We start from the raw sequence: 16,839 nt of genomic DNA, 5'->3' as shown, positions 1-16,839 counted from the left end.
AAGGAGAGCCAGTGTGTATCCTGCTAATTGCATATGAACACTTCAATGAATAAGGAGCTTAAAATGGCCCTAAGTCTCTCTGAATCCAAATGTGATACAGCTGCAACATTATACACATGTTGAAATGTAGCACTTTTTTGTACTCTTGTATTTTTTTCTGAGCTGGGTTATGCTTTACTGTCTGCTTTTGTCTACAAATGTAATTACTGGTATTATTCAAACTGAAAAATTATGCTTAATTTGATCTTGTTCTCTGCAGAAATATAGCTCAAGTGTGAGCAGTTGATCTAAAGCTGTTTAGCAGTTTAGCTGTTCTTAACACATCACCATCTCATTTGCCAAATGCAAACCTGATACATTTAATCTGTCTTCTTCCAGATATATTATCAAAGGAAGAGGGATTTCTTGTGTATTTGTTCATTTAGTTGCAATTGCATGCACATAAAATCATAGAATCAATTAGGTTGGAAAAGACCTTTCAGATCAAGTCCAACCATTAACCCAAGACTGTCAAGACCACCACTAAACCATGTCACTGAGTGTCTCATCTATACTTTTTTTGAACACTTCTGGGGAAAGTGATTCCACCACTTCCCTGGGAAGCCTGTTCCAATGCCTGACCACCCTTTTGGTGAAGAAATGTTTCCTAATATCCAACCTAAACCTTCCCTGGCACATCTCAAGGCCATTACCTCTTGTCCTATCACTTGTAACTTGGGAGAAGAGACCAACCCCCATGCACATTCTTATTTAAGTGTGATGGGATGGCACTAAACCTGAAAAAGATACAGGTATGACAGCATTAGTTTACAATAGTAAAATTAGAACCATGCAGGTAAAGCAAACATCTAAATAATCCCAATGCATAAAAATACTATTTACTTGTGAATGCAGAGAAACATATTAATATTAGGTGGGAATCAAGATAGAAGTTGTTGGAATTATTTGTAACCTTTTTGGTGAAGTTGTCACTGAATGGAAACTAAGAAATGAAAAGACCAAGAGAAAGAGAGATCTGGTAACAGATAAATACTACTAAAGACATCTTGCATAGCTGTGTTTTGTTTACACAGTGTAATGACATATCTGCAAGTGAACTTTATCACTGTTTAAGCCATTACTAAGGAAAAAAATAACTGACTGACTTGAAAAGGGGAAATACACAGAATACTTTTAGTGAAGTCAAGTAAAGATACTTTGTTGTATTTATTTTTGTAGTATTATGCAGAAATAGTATTTTTTATCCAAATGACAGGATACCTGTGCTATCTAAAGGCTTCTGTTTTGTTGTATTAATACATCATTATTTCAAAAAAAAAGCACTCTCTCTGTTCATACTGCTAAAACCATGACAGGTGATTTGAAGAATGCTACCAATAATCCATAAAGATTTGTCTTTATGGTTGTTTAATTCTTTTTCAATAATCATTAAACTGTAGACAAGTTTGTATAGCATATAGATGTTTTACTGGCATCTTTCTTAGTAATTTCATCTTTTGTGTGTTTAGCCTTTTGTATGAATTACATTCCATTTATACTATGTTTATGGATATTTTCTAGGTGACTAATTTTTTTTTTAGTTTACTGAAATTCTTTTGTAGCATGAGAACATTTGAACACCAATACAGGAATTTTGAACATTGATACAAAGGAATAGGAGGGCAGTTGATTTATAAAAACAAAAGAGGTTTAGCAGATAGCAGGATGAGTGCACTCTGGAGTAACTGCAATGAATGAAAGAATGGGTAGTTGATTCTTTGGAGGCAGCTACATGCTTAAGGCTTTCAATAGCTGGAAAAATATATGTGTTTAGGTTAAAAAGAACTGCCAGAAACTCAAAGAACTCAACCAAATACGCTGTTTTTTTTCCATTATAATAGATCAAAGGCAGGGGATTTGGAAGTAGATGATCTTCAGGTTATTTCCAACCTTAACTATTCTATGATTCTATGATCTAGAACAGCAGTCAGGGCACTGCAAAACATTGCTGCGATTGCATGGAGAGTTACAGGAAGTGATGTTATTGTCAAAGAAGAAGCTGCAGCTAGTATGAATGGAAAGAAGTGATGATGTTACTCTTAGAAAAGTAACATTTTTAGACTGGGTAGTGCCCTGTTGATATTTTTTTCTTAATGTATGTACTGTGAAGTATTTTGCCCTTTCTTCCTTCATAAACAGCCTTTTGATCCTAGTACTATCTATGTGTTCCTCCACAGCACCTAAGCTGTTTGGCATGTGATCCTCTTCTCCCATATTACCACCACCTCTCTTTACTGTTTATCATTACGCTTCCCCTGTTTGCTTGGTTGGTTTTTTTGTTGTTGTTGTTGTTGAGTTTATTTGTTTGTTTGTTCTCACTTAGTGGCGTTTTTATGTTGTGTTGTCCATCCTTCATGTCTTTTTTGGAAAAAATCCATCTCTGTGGGGTCTGTTTTATTTTTGCCTCTAGGGTCCCATAGAATGGTTGTGGTTGTAAGAGACCTCTGTAGGTCACCCAATCCACCCCTGCCCCAGCAGGCTCACCTAGATCCAGTTGCCCAGGACCATGTCTAGACAGCTTCTGAAGATCTCTAATGCTGGATGCTCCACAAATTCTCTGGGCAAACTATGCCAGTGTTAAGTCACCCTCACAGGACAAAAATGTTCCCTGATTTTCAGAGGGAACTTCCTTCATTCAGTTTGTGCCTCTGGTCCTCTCACTGGGCACCACTGAAAAGAATCTGGCTCCGTTCCCTTTGCACCCTTCCTTCAGGTGTTTGTAAATATTGCTAAGATCCCCCCTGAGCCTTCTCTCCTCTAGGGTAGAGAGTTACAGCCCTCTCAGCCCTTCCTCATGTGTGAGGTGCTCCAATCCCTATATCATGCTTAAAGTCGTCCTTCGCTGGAGTTTCTCCAGTATGTCCCATGTCTCCCTTGTACTGGGGTGTCCAGCACTGGACACAGCAGTCCATGAGTGGCCTCATGAGTGTTGAGCAGAGGAGAAGGATCCCCTCCCTTGACCTGCTGGCAGTACTTCACCTACTGCAGCCAGTAGCCTTCTTTGCAGCAAAGGCACCTAGCTGGCACCTGGTTCATCCTGGTGACTAGTAGAACCACCAGGGTCTTTTCTGCCAAGCTGCTTTCCAGTTGGTCAGCCCCAGCATATACTGGTGTCTGGGACTGTTCAGTGAACAGTTCAGGACTGTGAAGCTCAGGACTTTGCACTTCAGCTGGTCCTTCATGAGGTTCCTGGCAGCCCATCACTCTAGACTGCTGAGGTCCTTCTGGATGGCATCATGACTGTCTGGCATTATTGGCTAACCCTCCTACGCTTTTCAAACCCTGCTTTTGTATAACTTTCTTCACAACTTTTGTAGTGATTAATATTATAATAGCTGAATGTTTTCCAAGCATTATCTTATCCTCTCAGTAAGTGTCTTACATGGGGCCACAATGTTTCCCTTTTTCCACAAAACAGAATTTGAGGCATAGAGGCCATGGTAAAAAGTACAAGCTGACTTAGTGACAAGACACAGAATACCAGACTTAATTTTTACAGTTTTTTTTTTCTGTTATTATAGCACAGTATGTGCTGAAAATGTGAGTGTTCAGCATCTCTTTATATCAGACCCGGCTCTTCAGTTAGAAACTTAAAAATAATAGGATATAACAGGAAAACACCCATGAGAGAAACCTAGTTCAAGTGACATACTCAGCATCATATAGGCATAGGTAGTAGAGAATTAGATAAGGTCCAGTTCAAGGGAGAATGTTTTCATTATGAAAACTTGTGTTTTCCCCTCTGTTCAGCTTCATTCACTACAAATTTTCTGGCTTCTACACTATGAAAGACAATCTTTTCTAGACAACTTGTCATGCTGTGACTTACACATAGACCAGTCCATCTTGTGCAATGAGGAAGGGTACTTTTGTGATTCTATGAAGGGAGATGGAAAGTAATTACAAGATGTGTGTGATAAATCGGCTTTTTTTCATATATGCACTATAATATTTTCTGTGGGTTCTATTATGCATAGATGGCCTTTGTTAATTTTGGAGTACTTGGGTTTTATTATGTTTTGATGTACAATTTCATAGAGGTTAAAAATGTATCGAACATGGAACAAAACCGAGAGGAATGGGATCATCAGGTTCCATACAGATCATTGCTTGTTTTGGAGTCTCTAAAAACACCACATTGATATCTATATTATGCACGCATAAAAGAACTAATATGCTCTCTTCCCCCATGTGGGCCAACACTAAGTGGGCAGAATTCTAATAGGTTTGACAGACATTTGCCGATACTGATATTTAGGAAAAATTCTGGATTTTTTCTTCCTCATCCTTCTTACACTTCATCTTCCTGCAAATGCAACTGTTGGTTTCCAGGATCTCTGCCAAGTTTGCAACCAGAAATGAAAGAAGAAAAGCATCTCCACTGTAGTATGAGTAGGTGTCATACTAGACCATTTCAGAGGATAAAGCTGCCTACCTTGACGACAGAGATGGCAGAAAGCAACCCCACACTCCCAGGTAAGATATGTAACTCTGACTGTTTATCTTGGTGCTTCCTTTTTTAATTATTTTTATGTATTTTTTTTTCCCCTGTCCCAGGTTTCCTTGTTCAGTCTCCTTGAGTTTATGTCTTTACCCCTGTTCTGCCACTGTTTCTTCCTTCTTGCTTCTTTATCAGAAATAGGCTGGTTTCTTTGCTGACCAGGCCAGCCTCCTCTCCTTTTGCTCCTACCACTCTTCCTTTATTCTAATGCTCCTTGACCTAATCTGTCCCCATTGGTAAGCTTCTGTGACTCAAAGGCCAGCTGCACTCTGTGGAGTTTCACATTCTGCCTTCAAAGCATGAAGGCTGTTTTAATCCTGTGAGAATATTTCAGGTCTATACTTTTTCCTCATTCTCTGAAATCTCAGTATCATTTTGGCTGAAATGTTTTTAAACTATTTCTGCCTGAGGCAGACCATGAGCATAGAAAATTCAATCCTAAATAATTTGTTGTTAAATTTATAAGCAACTATAAAAGGGCTCTTCTAATGAGAAGTATTAGCATTAAAAATAGTTTATGATACCACCTTGTTTTAAAGTTACTGTCATGTATATGAATAAGTACATGGCTATATACCTGTTTTGCCTTAGATATTCATATGCTATCATTATAAATAAATACTGGCTTTTAAATAGTTGACCATATCAACAGGAGCAGGAGTTAGTGACAAAGTATGACTTTTCTAGAGTTAAACCTTAACTCCCAAAGTTGGTCCAATTTAAAGGTGCAAGTGTGACTTGCAGTGACTATGCCTGAATAAATTAATGTATCTCTAGGATAAGATTGATTCATTCTAGCTGAATAAAAACCTAGCTGAAATATAACAAAATACCCTGCAGAAAATGGGGTAAGCACACATTTAGTTACTTTAAACTTCTTGTTCCTGAATAATTCCACTAGCTGTTTTTTTTCCACTAGAGAATTTGGGTTAAGTGTGTGTATGTGTGCGTGCATATGCAGAATAGACTGTGTATATGTACACAAATTATTTCCCACTTCATGGTTGCAACTTAAATAACGGGAGACAATGTTAAAAGGAACTTAAGTTTTAACCTTAATTTTCAACACTCAATATTTTGTTCATCATCCAAAAAGCAGTCCAGATTCAAAGAGCTACTTGGCAGCCGTGTGTACACATTTCCTCATATTTGTGTATCCTCTCATTATAATTTAATTTGTGTATTACCATATTGAAGGTGCAACTTTTATTCTAAGACAATCTTCAGGTTTCTACTATTGGGCCCAAGCCTAGATCTGATATTTTAAGAGGCAGAAGCACAGTTGGTACAGCCAGAAGAGAACATTCCATGATCTTTACTGTTAGATCAATGTGAAATGAAACAAATGTGAAATAAAAACAATGTGAAATAAACTTTATGCTTTCAGTTTTGCACAAATAAATGGGTAAACTTGGAAGACAGCACAGATGTCTCAAAATTGTCAATTCAACATGGATCACTGGGAACTGTGAATGTATCTTTACATAGTGTTACGTCAAATGGTAGCAGAGATAAGGAAGCTTGAGTTAGATTTTGCAGTCTTCTCCTTTCCTGGGAAAGGACTGAGAATGAAAGTCTCTGGAAACCAGGAGCAAATGGACACATGAAAATTATAATTTTTTACATTGATATGACTATGGTAAATGGAGAAGGAAAGCAGTGGAATTTTTTTTCACAGATGTGCATTATGTATGTGTCCAGGGACAGCCAAAGCTAATGAACTTGTCTTTCCTTGAAAGAGTAAAAATCTGTCACGGTAGATAAATTTTTCAATTCCAAATAATTTCATATACAGTAGTAAAAAGATATTCCCCACACCCTCTGGCATTTTGCTGCTTTGCTTCTATTTGCAGATGGTGTGTTCACGTGCTAGTACAGTGTGTTACTTAAATGCTGACTTGCTCATCCGCCACAAGGTTGAGCTTAGGTGGTGGTCATTTCCATTCCTGCTGATGGTCACAGATCTGGGGAAATGGCAGCATGACAGCAGTTGGTTACACTAGGAACTAATACCAAGCATGATAGGGTTCTTGCCTTTCTTTTTTAACTGTATTTTTAACTTACAGTTCACAGCTGAAAACAAGCCTAACAACAGCCAGTTATCTATCTATTCCTGGGTTAGATTTCCTAATAACAAAATCTTTTTCATTGTTAGTTTCTTCTGACTCTCAAATACATTTTTCAGACCCTGTTTTAAGAAAATTTAGCTTTTTTTTTTTTTTGGAAGACTTTTTTACAACCAAAGAAAGTCCCTTGTGATGCTTTTTAGATAGAGCAATACTGACATCCATTGGTTTAATCTTATGTGACTTTGTTAAATCTCTCCTAACTACTGTACACATAACCCTCTACAGTATCACAATGAAAGGATTGGACTTGGTATGATCCAAGAAGGATTGTGCTAAATCCAATTTTCTGTATTAGAAACATGAAACCAACACAGATTAACTTGATGAAAAGAAACACATTGCAAAACGTGAAGTACAAATACAGCAACTGAAATAAAAATGGGCGTCACAAGTATCAACTGGGGAAAAAATATTAATCAGGGATTACTAATGCTATTTTTTCAGATAACTTCTGGAAATGTGAATACCTAATATATGAACCTGTATTGTTTTATATTAATCATAAAACTGGTGATGCATGAGGAAAAATGTAATAGCATAGGCAGTTCAGTGAAGAAAACAGCTACTCAGTGGTTTCATCTGAGCAGTCTGAGGTTGTAATTTAACTTGGCACCATGCTAATTTTTTATATATATATATATATATATACTCATAAATTATATGAACACTGCTGTAAGATCACTGGTAGTATAGGAAAGTGGTTATATTTAATCAAGAAAAACACACCACAAAAAGTGGTGGTGTTTTCAGTATTTATTATTACGACAAGCTAAGCAGATGAGGCTGATTGCCTTAGACTTCAAAACCCCAGAACCACTCTGCCAGCGAAGGGAGGAATGCAGGCTTTAACAAAAAACCCTCCGTTTGCTGTACCCTCCCACCGCATTCACTTGCAAATCACTGTGTGCTTGGAAAAGCCTGCGCTTCCCTAGTCTCCAACCTTCCCAGGGTAAGTGCGGTGGCTTCGTCAGCAGCGTATGTTCGCTTTCCCGTTCTCGTACTCGGAGGGAGAGTGTGTGTATGCGTGCGAGTGTGCGTGTCTGGGCATGCTGCGTGTGTATGGTGGTGGTGGTGGTGGTGGTGGTGGTGGTGTGTCTTTTTTTCTTCCTAATCAGGAGCTCCGAATGAGAGCCTGTCAGGGGGAGAGCTCCCTCTTAGCTTTGGTTTCCGGCTGTCCAGAGTTACGTGATGCTGGGAGAAAAAGCCTGAGTTAGATCCAAGTAGGATCAGTCTTAGAAAATACCTGGAGAAAACAAGCAAAAAAAAAAAAATAAAAATAAGGAGCCTAACAGCACGTTTTTCAGTTTGATTCGGGTGGATACTACTTCACTTTCTCAGAAGCAGAATAAAAGGTAGGAGCCTTTCTTAATTTGATTTTCTTAAGCTTTTTGTAGTTGCTGCTGTTATTACCATTGCATGAACAGTATGGTGTTTAATTCAAAGCATAGAATTGTGCTGCCATATACAACTTTTTTACATTTTATGAAAATGCTTTGGGAATAATGAGGCAAGGGATAGGAAATAAGTGCTATGTATTGTCTCCTCAAAGTAAACCAGTATCATATTTATTCAAGATTGAAACACTAAGCATTTATATATATTATATATATTCTATATATTCTATATTTATATATATTATATATATATATTTTTTTTTTTCCCTCCTACTATACAAGCTAGCTTTTGAGCAGCAGTTCCCATCTGTATTCAGTTCTTGCAAATTCAGTGGGGGGGGAACAATACCACTAGAATTGAAAAAAAACCACAATGTTTCATAGTTTGTTGCGAGCATAGCACAAAACATGCACATATGTGCCCTCACTTTCTGTATACCTGTGCAAGTCTGTTGCAGCTTTCGCTGCTATTTGTTCTGCTCTGAAATGAATTTCAGAATGATTATACACACTCAGGGCAAATGCTTCTTACGAAGGAAATCCCTGTGGAGAGGCATAGCAGGCAGCATTCAGGCAATATTTAAAATTTCTGTATGTAGCTATTTACACACAAATGGGAAAAATATTGGCAGGTTTGAGATTTCAGTAAAAGGGGGTGGGGGAGAGAAGGGAAAAGGTGAAAGGAGGTAAAAATTAATCTGCACCAGTGTGAGCATTTATTGTCACTGCTGCAATAAAATCCATATTTGATGTGCTATTAAATTAATGCAGCACAATGCAAGGCTAAATCCGTGTTCCCAACTACTATTGATGGCAATGTCAGGTGCATTAGAAATTTGCAATCGGCTAATACTGTACATGATACTAATTGCAGCCGTAAAAATCTAACAGTCCTTCAGTTTAAGAGAATGTATCTGCACGTGCAATCAGTGACAAATAGCCACCAGCATTTTAAAACTGACCTATCATCTCTGTTGCTTCCGCACAAATGGAACTGTTGCCTGTAATCATCTTTCAGTAAAAGCCTCTGTATTACCCCAACTGCACAGCCATTGCTTTTAAGGTATTTTTTGAATTATACAACTTGCGTGTGCATGTGCATATATGAGTGTGTGAATGTGTGCACAGTGTAAGGAAGCAGGCTTGGAAAAAACGTTTTTTTTTTTGTGGTTGGGTTTTTTCTTAAGCTAATAGACTTTACATTTACATGTTGATATTACTTGAGGGGGAAAGCATGGAGTGGAAGACAGGAACATTCTTCTGAATCTAAATCCTTTCAAAACCTGCCATTTACTAGGAATATTATGAGTCTGATGTAAGCATTTATTGATTTTCCAGTTACTCAAACTTTTATTTTAATTGGTTACTTTTTGAACCTAATAGTAGACTGCAATTTTAGAGGAGAAGTTGAAAGAATGAACTTAGAGAACTGGGAAAGGCAAGTTGAAAAGATACCTTTCTCAAAAGTTGAGAAACAGCTTTTTTGGAGTCAATATGGGTTTACATCAAGAGAGGAGTACTTCTTACATTATAAACTGGTAATCTAGTTTGCATCTGAGGGAATCTTCTCATATTTCTAAATACTTAGTTAAATAAAAGTATGAATGAAGAGGTCATTGCTGTAGCAGTTTCTGTTAATTTTAGTTTAGCTTTATGTCTGTTTTCGTGTGGTGTCAAGATGATTCTGTACACGTAGATAGGAACTTTGTAATGTTTGAAGAATGATTATAATACAGGTATTTTAACTTGAATTTATAATGCTTTGTGACAGTTTATGGAAAAGTAAATAGAAAAATATATCTGAAAGGGGTTGTACATAAGACCTTATACATTCATAAATTCTCTTTTTGCTTTGTATTAGAGTAAATGAATGTAGATATACTAAAACTTTGTACTTGCATGTTCTCAATAAACAAAGGATCTGTGAAGAAACTGGTGAAATACTGAAATGTGCTCACAGGAGACACTGTGGTTACTGTTCCTTTCTGTGCTTAGCTGTAGTTGAAAAATGCATAAAAATAGTGTTATATGTCAAAGCAAATGAGCTCATCATTAATTAAATGTAAAGATATTAATGAGATACACATCTGTACCTTCACACTTTCATACAAATTTCAGCTAAGTAATATGTTACGTTTTCATTGTTAAATAATTAAATGTAAAAGGCAGAAAAGATTAATTTGAAAATAATATCTACCTCTGATTCTGAGAAAGTAATTTCCTGATCTCAACGTGATTTCTCAAGAAGAAAGTGAGTGAAAGAGAGCCTGTCTCATCTGGATAATTCTGTGCAGGTGACTTAGTTTCTATGGCTGTTAACCGTATTTACAGCCAGGGTGCAGGGCAAAGTGATTTTATACCTTATCACACCACTAGGTTGCACTAGTGCAGGGGGTCAAATTCAGGTTGAAATATTGTTGAGTGGTAGCAGTGAAGTGGAGTTTCTGACTTAGCATAATATTATTCTTAATTAAGTCATTGTTATCACTTGAAACCAGTCATAATTGGACTTCACAGTACGTCATTGTTCATAGATGTGAAAAAACTGTTGTACAGTTAATTCTTTCATATTATGTGATAGGCAGAAATGGAAGGGAAACACTTATGATTTGGGTAGTATATAAGGGCTTAAAAAACATTCTGTGAGTGCCTTAAGTGAATCACATAAATATATATTCTATATTATCATTGTAATGGCTATAGGCTTTTTTATAACATACTCATTGATGTATCATTTATTATAAAAGAGGAAAACTGAAATTCAGGAATAAAATTTCAGTACTTACAAGCAGTTTAAATATGCCAAACTGAAACATTATGAAGGGCGACTTCACTGCACATAAGAATGCCATACCATAGCACATTCTCAATTACTCTGAATGGTATGCAGCTATCAATGAAAGCGCATGCAGACTAAAGGTACAGTTCACTAAAACCTTGGTTGACAATGCACATGCTGCCCATCCTGCTGTACCCTCAAACACCTGCTTTTTGAAGATAAACCAAAAACTATAAACAAAGAAACTACCACCACCACAGGAAAAAAAAAAAAACACAACAAAACAACCAACACAACAACAACAAAAACAAATAAACAAAAAACACAACCCCAGGTTATACTTCCTCTACCATTCAACTTCAGGAAAAACTTGAAAGCAAGAAACAATGAAGAAACAATGGTTTTCTGAATTCTGGCTTGACCTAATATTCCTTAAATCTCTTTTCAGGCCTAGAGGAACTCCTATGTTGAATGTTGCATCCTTTTTCCTCCCTAAATTTACAGCTCTTCGGCTGTGAGTCTTTGGCATGGTGACTTCCCTAACTTGCCTGTTTGTGTTGGTTAGCAGCTGTACAACAGAACAATAGAAAATAATCCTCATCTCTAGGAGCTGAGTGCGTTACAGTTATCAGGCTGTATTACTACACACAGAAAAAGAAACCAAATAGGCTGAGCACTAGTGTTACCTTTGTTCTGTTTTCATCTGGTGGGAAGCCAGAACACTACCCAAGTAAAGAGCTGTTGAGCTTATAGGTTGCTTACTAGTTTATTAGTCTAATTTTTAGTATGTGGAGGATCTGCCAAAATCTGCCAGCTGGAGCTCTATACGTATTTCTTTATACATGCAGTCTTCTTGATTACTAAATGTCAGAGCCAGTTACTTCAAGTGTATGTGTGCAGTAGGGGCAAAACAGGGAAAACCTTTGTCATGTACAGGGATTGCATTCTAGCAAGCAAAGTACAATTTCTCCTTTAATTTATATCAACTTTTTATTACTGGACTTTTTCTTTAAGCTCCCACTACCATTTCTTGCCTTTACTTTCATAGAATAGATGATATCTATCACTTTTTTTTTTATAAAGAAGCTTGTCCAACAGGAGGGATAAAGCTCTAGCAGTATCTCAGAGGTACTCCCCAGCTTGTACTGTCACAGGGCATCTGATCTTGGATATAAACTCAAGTCTGCTAGTTGGAAGTGTGAAGTATTATCTCTGTACCAACAGTCTGCATCAGGGGAATACAAAGACTTAGAAAGCTAACGGGCTATAATGAAAAGCAACATGACAGGTGTCCTTTTTAATATTGTTCCCACATGCACATCATTCTTCACATAACATTTTTTTTATTTGTAACTTCACTATGGTATCTATGAATTGTAACTCAGAGTGAACTTTGAGTCATATTTCAAACAGTAAGACATCATGTAAAGAAAAGAGCATGTGTGTGTGTGTTTCTGTAAAGATGACAATTCAAAAAATGAACTGAAAATAGGTATTTCCAGAATTCTGTTCCTCAAAACCTAGAACTGTGTTCTTCTGTGTTTTACAGAAAATAAAAAAAATATATTTTCTTCTGAAGAAGTGCATAATATGTGAGACATATATGTATGGTTTATGATTTTTCTGTTAATACTCCATCATCTGCCACATTACAGATTGGATGTATTGTATTCAGTGCTTGCCTAAAGAACATGATGTACCATCCCTTAGCCAAGTCATATCATGATCCTTAAAAATGAATACAATCCTCTTGAACTCTGGAATGCTATAATATCCATTTTTTTTAAGACGTAAAAAATAGATACTAATGTAATTTTCAGTTCTGTAATCAAAGCTCAAAATGTAGTGTCCAATGGGACAGTTAATTTTTTTTCTCAAAATTAACATAAAAATATATGTGACTGAACTGTTACTGCGTGCTTGTGTCTACCACAGTTTGTTGTTCACATGATAGTTACACCTGTTTAATGAATGAAAATATTATCTTATTAATTGTTATGCTATCCTAATAGTAAGCACAAAAAAAGCAGTGATATGCCTGTGTCTAGGAAACTTAGATGCTATACCTTCTGTCATTGGTTCCTCTGAGTATCACAGGTCCACACCTCATTTTTACTTCCACTAGAATCATGAGAGTTTTGTATGTAGGATTTCTTGAAAATGTTTCATATTTTACATATAAAACAAAATACATGCACAAAATCTTTGAGTTTGTAAATGAAGGTAAGAAAAGAGGTAGGAACCTAGAGTATTTGTAATTAATTATTTGACATAATGTTCACAACAGAGGAAGGATGTCAAGTTTATCCTGCTTCTAAGATTCCTAAGAGAAAGTATCCCATAAATGCATAAATTTCTCTCTTACAAGTAGTCATCTGCCATTTTCCCCATGCCTTTTGTATGGTGAATGGAATTGGAACCATAAGTGCACATAATGTTCAAGATACAAGACTTGGTCAATATCAGTAATGTTGCTGTGTTCATAGTCTTAGCACCCCTACCTCTGTCCCTTGTCCTGGGGCAGTGGACTGTCTAGGGCAAAGGCTCCTGGAACCCTGCAGAGGTCTTCATACTGGTACTGCTACCGCAGATGAAGTCTCCTAAAAAGGGATCTGGACACCCTTTTGAAAATAGGTTATGAAAGGTGGGAAAAAAAGAGACCACTTCCTATCTCATGACATTGAAATTTCCTTGACTCTGTCATGTGGTTTATTAGGTATAGTATTTTTTCTTCTTGATATAGTTATCATTCTTATAATGTTCTTTTAACGATACTGTCCTTCACTAGACCTTAAAATGCTGTCAGATACAGCCTTGAGAGGCATATGGGCTTCAATTATGAATTGGGACTGTACTGTCATATTTTCTCCATATATCTTTCTGTATTTTTGGTAGAATAAGAAAGTGGAGAAATGTGTACCTAACCTTCTTCTAGTCTTGCTTGAAAGCTGTGGATAGTATTACTATATTTAATTTGAAATAAAAAGGGATTCTTCCAATCTTCAGATGGTTTTCTGTATTTTTTAAAAATACATGCACTTATAATCATGTTTTCATGTTTCATTCTTTATTAGAGAACTATCTGAGCCTAAACATATAGGACAGGGTATGAATCTAAAAGTTTCTATATGGGTTCATCTCTGTTCCATGATACATAAGATTTCTTGAAGACCTGTAGATATATTTTATCTGTGTGTCACCCAAAAATTAGTTAAAAGTAGACTGAAATGTCATTGATTTCTCTACATTGAAGATTTTAATACATTCACTAGAAGTGTATATATGCTAATTAGTTGAGCAACATTTAATTCTTAAAATAATGTGGTTTTGGGATGGTTTTGTTTGTTTTTTTAATGTTCAGGATACTCAGAAGATGACCAGGATTTTCATTACAACTATAAGTTAGAAATAATTGCAAAAAAAATACACACCAAAAATAGAATAAATAAAACCCCCAAAACAAACCACAAAGCACAAACCCCTCGTTCCCCAACAGAATATGTTTAAAATAAAAAAAATCCTAAACCATTTTGAAGCAGAAGGCTGACAATATTTCAGCTTTTATTTTCTTTCCACCTGTAAGAATAATTTTTAATAACAAATTATGCAAATAACCTTTCATGAAAAATTTACATCATGCTATAATTCATATTTTCATTGTCAGTATAGAAGACTTTTGATTCGTTTTTTTTTCATTTAGTAGGGAGTGGAGGGCTAGAGTGTCTCCCATGAAGGTAGGCTGGGATAGTTGGGCTTGTTCAACCTGGAAAAGTCTCAAGAGAGACTTTGTAACAGTCTTCCAATACCTAAAAACGGCCTGCAAGAATGCTGGAGGGGGACTTTTTACAAGAACATGTAATGATAATACAAGGGGGAGTGGTTTTAAACTGGAAGAAGATAGGTTTAGATTAGACATGAAAAAGCAGTTCTTTATGTGAAGCACTGGAACAGGTTTCCCAGAGAAGTTGTGGCTGTCTCATCCCTAGAAATTTTCAAGACCAGGTTGGCTGGGGCTTTGAGCAACCTGATCTAACGTGGCAGGGTGGTTAGAACTAGATGATCTTTAAGGTCCCTTCCAACCAAAAAACATTCTATGATTCTATGATTTTTGCATGTCAGTACTGTTGTATTTTATATTCTTTTTATTTTTTCTTTCATTTTAATCTTTATCCTGCAAAGAAAGCTATGTAGAGATACTAGCCTGCCCTCATCACTTTCTGCTAAAAATGAAACCAAGACTAATTAATCATGGTAACCAACCCTTGGCTTATCTAGTAATGAACTACAGTTAAAAACACGTGATTTAAGGCAACAACAAAAAAACTCAAAACCCCAAAACATCAAAAAGCTTCCCCCCGCAAGAATAAGATCTATAAACATCAGAATCTGTAAAATCTCTGTCATAGAATAAGGGGAGTTTCGGCAGTGATCAACAGCAGTCAACCATTTTATCAACAGTCTTTAACCAAAACAGTCCTGTATTAAATGGTAAGTAATAATGTCATTATGACATGTCACCATGTCATGGTAAGTAATAATGACATCAATTCATGAATGAATTACTGTATATGCCCAGTCTTTTTTCAGCTAAATGAAAAAAAAAAAAAGTTTTCTAAGACTTGAGAGGGAAGACAACATTATGACATGAAAGATAGTTTGAGATTTGCTTAAGCATACATACATCCCAGTTCCCTGCTGCTTCCCACTTCCCAAGGCTGAGTTTTAAATAGTATTTTTGTCTTCTATTCTGCTTCCCATTGGAATAGTTTCCACAGGCTTTTGGCAGGAACCTGTAGTGTCCTTAAAAGAGCAGGACACAGAATGCTATTATGAGTACCATCCTAGGGCAGTATGATTCTTTTCTCTCTGTTGGACAGAGTTTATTTCTGTCATTAGTGTGCTGAGATGTGTTCTTTCCCTTGAGTGAAAGTATGGTCAAGATACCACTGAAGCTGAAATCTTGATTGAAATGAGTGAACTCAGCCCTAGGCATATTAGATACATTTGGTTCTCTCCTTGACTTAATACGTGGGGCATTTTATTGACAGTTTGTGCTTAAGATCTTAAAAGCATATGTATTATGTGTTACTAGATCTACTTTTTCCTGGTAGTTACGTCTGAATGGCAGATGTGCAAATACGGACAGATGGATTTTCATCTCTTAACAGTGTTCTTCTTAAATATATATTTCTGCATTGCTTACATGATTCCTTCAAATTTCTCTTCTTAAATAGTTTCAAATGAAGTAGTACCCTGATTTGACTGATTAATTTGAGAAAATGTTATTTAAGGTGGAAATGTACTACTTTTAAATTCATTTATATTATTTAGGCAGTCGTTAATCATTCTGATGATCAGAAGAAACTGATCTTATTTCTAAAATTTTAATATGTGTGTGAAATATATGTACAGAATGGAAAACTGAGACAAAACTATCAACCTGATCTAGTGGAAGGTGTCCCTTCCCATGATAGGGGCTTGGAACTGGATGGTCTTTAAGGTCCTTTCAAACCAAAGCCATTCTACGATTCTATGATTTCTGCTTTTTATCCTTGACTGGCAAGGTATCTGAACCCACTCTGAAACATGTGTGCTATTAGGAAATATATCCTAATTGTGGCTTGTTTTCCTCTAGATTTTTATTTGAGGTCAGAGTAATGAGAGTTAGAAATGAAAGACTAGCTAAGACGTAGTGTATTGTAGTAACAATCCCATAAAAGTTTTGATAAGCATAAATCTCCAAAAAAGAACTTTGAAATCCGTGATGTGAATTAGAAGGGTCACTGGGCTTGATCTATTCTAAATTGGATACCTAGAAGTTTGTGACATTGAAGGAGAAATCAGTTATTTAAGTTCTGAAATGCAAAGTTTTTTTTTTTTAAAGTAACACTGTAATTACAATTAAATACATCCAGGGGTTTAAATTATTCTTGTTATACTAGTATTCTAGAGCAGAACTTACAAAGAGCCATTTACCAATGTGTCTTTCAGGTTTCC

General features: G+C 36.2%; 1 protein-coding gene across 2 annotated transcripts in view; it reads left to right on the top strand.

Moving 5' to 3' along the window:
- Window positions 1-7,474: 7,474 nt before the first annotated feature.
- Window positions 7,475-16,839, top strand: part of CDH10 (cadherin 10) — a 93,384-nt gene continuing 84,019 nt past the window's right edge. The window contains exon 1 of one of the 2 annotated variants that reach the window (XM_062617688.1): window positions 7,475-7,618. The gene's annotated coding sequence lies outside the window, so the exon portion shown is untranslated. Of the gene's footprint in view, window positions 7,619-7,658; window positions 8,022-16,839 lie in introns of those variants that run through there. The other variant, XM_062617686.1, reaches the window with a different exon arrangement.

Source organism: Pezoporus occidentalis, unplaced genomic scaffold (genome assembly GCF_034315485.1).
Source record: "Pezoporus occidentalis ecotype Australia unplaced genomic scaffold, CSIRO_AGI_Poc_V1 ctg2, whole genome shotgun sequence".
Taxonomy (NCBI): domain Eukaryota; kingdom Metazoa; phylum Chordata; class Aves; order Psittaciformes; family Psittacidae; genus Pezoporus; species Pezoporus occidentalis.
Note: the sequence above shows the minus strand (reverse complement) of the source record. Positions and strands in the feature narration are given on the sequence as shown.